This window comes from Myotis brandtii, unplaced genomic scaffold (genome assembly GCF_000412655.1).
Source record: "Myotis brandtii unplaced genomic scaffold, ASM41265v1 scaffold187, whole genome shotgun sequence".
NCBI lineage: Eukaryota > Metazoa > Chordata > Mammalia > Chiroptera > Vespertilionidae > Myotis > Myotis brandtii.
The window spans coordinates 1,243,944-1,248,640 of NW_005356944.1; positions in this window are offsets into that span (position 1 = coordinate 1,243,944).

Here is a 4,697-nt window from a genome sequence, read left to right on the forward strand (position 1 = left end):
GTGTGAGGAGGAGAGCTGAAGGCTCTCTACAGACCTCATCTCTCACTGACCTCCTAGATGCCCCCTTCCCTGGTGACCCCCTGCTCCCAGACCTGCCCCCAGACTCCTGGTCCCCATCATCCCACCTGCTTCCCAGGGCCCTAGGTTCCCAGGTAAGTGGGACCACAGACAGCTGGCTCCAGCCTGGGGCTCCTTCCCTGCCAGCCCCTTCCTCACCCCCAGCCATCCTTGAAGAAGGGGCTTTTGACCGGTTCCCCTGGACCCACTTGGGGGTTGGGCCTGCTGACGCGAATGATTTCCAGGAAGAAGAGTCTGGGAGGGGAAGGAAGGGCTGAGTCAGTCCCCGGGTGGTGATTACAGGGTCCTGTGTGGGGGGAGTGGCCGTGGGGTTGCGGGGAACAGAATGGACTGGGCCCATCCCAGGGCCAGGGAGGGGCTCACACCGAGGAGGAGGAAGTTGAATACCCCGTTCAGGGCGTTTCGCCATGGCAGCCTTCCTTGCCTCTAAACTCTCCCAAACATCCTGCAGGGTCCCCCCCCCGCCCCCCCCCCTCAGCCACCAGGCTGTCCAGGAACCCTTCCAGCAAGAACAGTGCAGGCTCTGGCTGAGGCATCGGACCCGGGCCCTGAGCATGGGGTGCAGGCTGGGGGGGGCGGGGCAGCAGCTGGGGCGATTGGCCTGTGTCTGTTGGGTCAGAACAGCAGGACACCCAGCCATCCCCGGGCTCAGGATCCCAGCCTCCCTGCCCACACTCAGGCCCTACACACAGCCTGAGAGGTTACGTAAAAAAACCAATTTTAGTAAATGAGATTCTGGTTTATAAATGCTCCCTAATTGCAGGGCTCCCTGGGCAGCTGGGCGTGTACACAAAGGTCCTGTCCACTCAGCACATCCAGGAGGAGCGGGCAGCAGGCTCCCGGGCTTCCCTGGCCCCAGCCAAGGGATAGAACTTCACCTGTGAATGGGGAGCGGGAACCACCTACCTGAGCGCTTGCAAAGCGCAGACCCACGGCCCGGCACAAATCACGCCTTGGATGTGGGCTTGGTGGAGGGCCCTTGCTCCGGCCGATGGCACTAGTCCACAGAGCAACAAGGGGACCCAGCAGTAAATGGAAGCCTGTCACATCCAGGTGTCCTTCCTTAACGGTCCCCGGGCGCAGATGGTAGGTCCTCTGGCTTCCGGCCCTGGCCTGGTGACCAGGCTGGACTGATCACCAGTCCCTGAGCAAGGGGAGCAGGGGCTTGGGCCAGGCTGGTGTGGCCAAATAGGCTACTCTCTACCTACCCCCCACTGCTCCCCAATCCGACCCCCTGAACCTCTCCAAAGAGCTCCGGGGTGGGTTTCGGGCTTTCTGTGGCCTTGGGCGAGTGTCTGCTGCTCTAAGCTTCCATCCCTGCAACTTGGTTTTGTCGTTAACTCTGGATGGAGCTTCTGATTCTTCCTGACCCCCTTCCCCCCAGTGGCGGACTCTCAGTGAATGAGCAGGGGGCTGGGGGCTGCACCTCAGGCACATTCCCGCAGGTTCAGAGGCTTCATCGCTGGAGTCATTCCGGGGTAGGTGGCAAGGCCAGCCCGCTTCCCCGAAGCCCCTGTTAACATCGTGTCCATGAAACTGTCACCTGCCGGGGGGCTATGTGTTTCCATCAGCAAAACACACACACTCCCTCATCTTGTTTGGGGCTCACTTAACTCCCATTTTACAGGCAAAGAGGTTCAGAACGGGACTGTCCTTTTTTAAATATATTATTATTAATTTGAGAGAGGAAGGGAGAGGGATAGAGAGATAGAAACACCAATGAGAGAGAGCGACGTCGATCGGCTGCCTCCTGCACATCCCTTACTAGGGATCAAGCCTGCAACCTGGGCGTGTGCCTTGACCAGAAATCGAACCTGGGACTTCTGGGTTCAGGGGCCGCTCAACCACAGAGCCACACCGGCTGGGTAGGGACTATCTTTTATCTGCAGCCACAGAACACGTCAGCAGCAGAGCCAGGGCTCCCTGCCCACCCTGGGCCCAGGGCTCAGGGGCAGTGCTCAGGGCTGGGCAGAGCTGCCCCAACCCAGACTGTGTTGTGGGAGGGAGGGGCAGGCAGGGGTGACAATGGCTAGGCGAGCATCCTGAGGGGGAGGAAGGCCGAGTCTGCGTGTCTTGACACTTTCAGGCCAAGCAGGTTACTGTCAGTGGCCCTGCTTTGGTTTCCAGTTCTGTAAAGGGGGGTAGTGAGGCTGGCTCTGCCCACCTGGCTGGGCTCTCAGGGACAGGAAGCTCTAGGTAAGGGGCACAGGCAGGCCTGGGTGGGTGGCTGCCTGCTGAGCCCGGATGGCAAGAGGGGGAAGAGGTATAACTCTTACCCACCTGCATCACAGTTTGGCCCAGGGCCACCATGTCCCCTCTCTCCGCTGCCCAGGCCAGTTTTCCTCTGAACCGCCAGGCCAGTTCCGGCAGAATCTACCTAATGAATGCTTCCTGGAGAATTGAGGGAGGAGCCGGGAAGGAGCCTGAAACTTCCCTTTATTAGTTTTCTATTGTTGCTGTAACAAACTTGGAGGCTTAAAGGGACACAGATTTGCTAAGGTGCAGCTCTGCCGGTTAGAAGTCCAATATGGGTCCCACTGGGCTAAGATCGGGGTGTCGGCAGGGCCATGGTCCTCTGGAGGCCCCGGGGGAGTGTTCACTTGCCTTTTCCAGTTTCTTGCAAACATGTCAAACTCCAAGGCATGTAGCCCACCAGCTGCGAGTTTGACATGCTTGTGACCAGAGGCTGCCAACATTCTTTTGTTTGTAGCCTCCTCATCCATCTTCAGAGGCAGCAACAGAGCATTTCTCTGGCCCATCATCCATTTCCATAGCCCTTTCTTGGACCCTCCTTTTCTGTCTCCCTCTTCTCCTTTTAAGAACTCTTGATATTACACAGAGCTCACCTAGATAATTCAGGATAATCTGCCTATTTTTAAAAAGTATTTTTATTGATTTTGAGAGAAAGGCAGGAAGGGAGAGGAAGAGAGACAGAGAAACATCTATGTGAAAACGGCTGTTGGCTGCACACCCCTGCACTGGGGATGGAGCCCACAACCCCAGACATGGTCAAACCAACAACCTCTTGGTACCTGGGACCACACTAATCTGCCTATTTTAGTCAGTTGGTTAGCAACTACAATTTCATCGGCGACCTGGATTATGATTTGCCATGTAATAGACCCTGTTCACAGGTCCCGGAGACTAGGACATGGACATCTTTTTTTGGGGGGGGGGGGCGGGGAGCATTCTTCTGCCTACCACTTCTCCCCATCCTTTCCTCCCTCCTGACTTGGCTCACCCCACCCCCTCTTCCCGCATCCTTCTCTACTTCAGGATGTTCTGTTTTCCCGATCCTGCCTCCCTAAGAGTCCCTCCCACATTTGCAGTATGGAAACTGTCACAACTGTCACCTCCAGAAGGCGAGGTCCCTTCACCCCATTTCTGTCCAGTCTTCCTTTGCCTCACTCTTCTTAGCACTTGCCCACCCAGAAGGGCATCATGGTGCACCCGGGGACATGGAGTCCCTCCATCTCACTTCATTGGACTGGAGGTCCCCATGCAGAGGGTGTTGAATCCCCAGCGACCAGAACAGCACATGGAACTTGGTAGAAGCTCAACAAGTATTTGGTGTGTGTGTGTGTGTGTGTGTGTGTGTGTGTGTGTGTGTGTTTTATTACAGAAAGGAAGGAGAGGAAGAGAGAGATAGAAACATCAATGATGAGAGAGAATAACTAATTGGCTGCCTCCTGCACGCCCCCCACTGGGAACAGGACCATGACCTCCTGGTTCATAGATGGGCCCTCAATCACTGAGCCTCTCCGCCCGCAACAAGTATTTGTTGAAGAGCTAAACGGAGCAAGGGGACAGTTTCTTTCCATCTATTTCCAGCACCCTGTGCAGGGCCTGCCTTTCCATCAATGTTCCTGGTCCTGATGAATGAAAGAGCGCATGAGTGGCCCTGGCTGGTTTGGCTCAGTGGATAGAGTGTCGGGCTGCGGACTGAGGGGGCCCAGGTTCGATTCCAGGCAAGGGCACATGCGGAGGTTGCCGGCTCAATCCCCAGTTGGGGGGCATGCAAGAGGCAGCCAATCAATGATTCTCTCTTATCATTGATGTTTCTCTCTCTCTCTCCCTTCCTCTCAAATCAATAAAAAATATTTTTTAAAAAAAGAGTGCGTGAATGAATGAAGAACCAACGTTGTAACAAGGCTAAGCATGGGTCCCACCCCTGCTTCCCTCCGAAGAAGCCACCTAGCCTGAACCGCAAATCCGGGCCCAGGCCGCTCCACCTGCCCACCGCAATGCCCTCTCCTTATAGGGGGCAGTAAACTCCTGGAGGCTCTCGCAAGTTTGTGATATTATAATGCAGGCTCTTCAAGGCCTCATTCATTTCCAGAGCAGTCACTGAAGACACTGGTGCAGACGCCTCCCTGACCCAGCCCTCCAGGGAAGGAACGGGTCCGGAGACGCTCTTGGGATTCTGCAGAATTCACTCTTCCAACTGCCGCCCCCTCGGCCCTTGTAGAGCTGAAACATTTAGGTTCCGACGGGCACCGCCGGAGTCCACGGAGTCCAGCCCGGCACTCGGTGCCGCCTGGCTCGCAGCCGCGGGAGCTGGACTGGACCCCCAGGACCGCTCTTGCTCCCAGGCGGGGCCGTAGGAGAGGGGCGGGGTG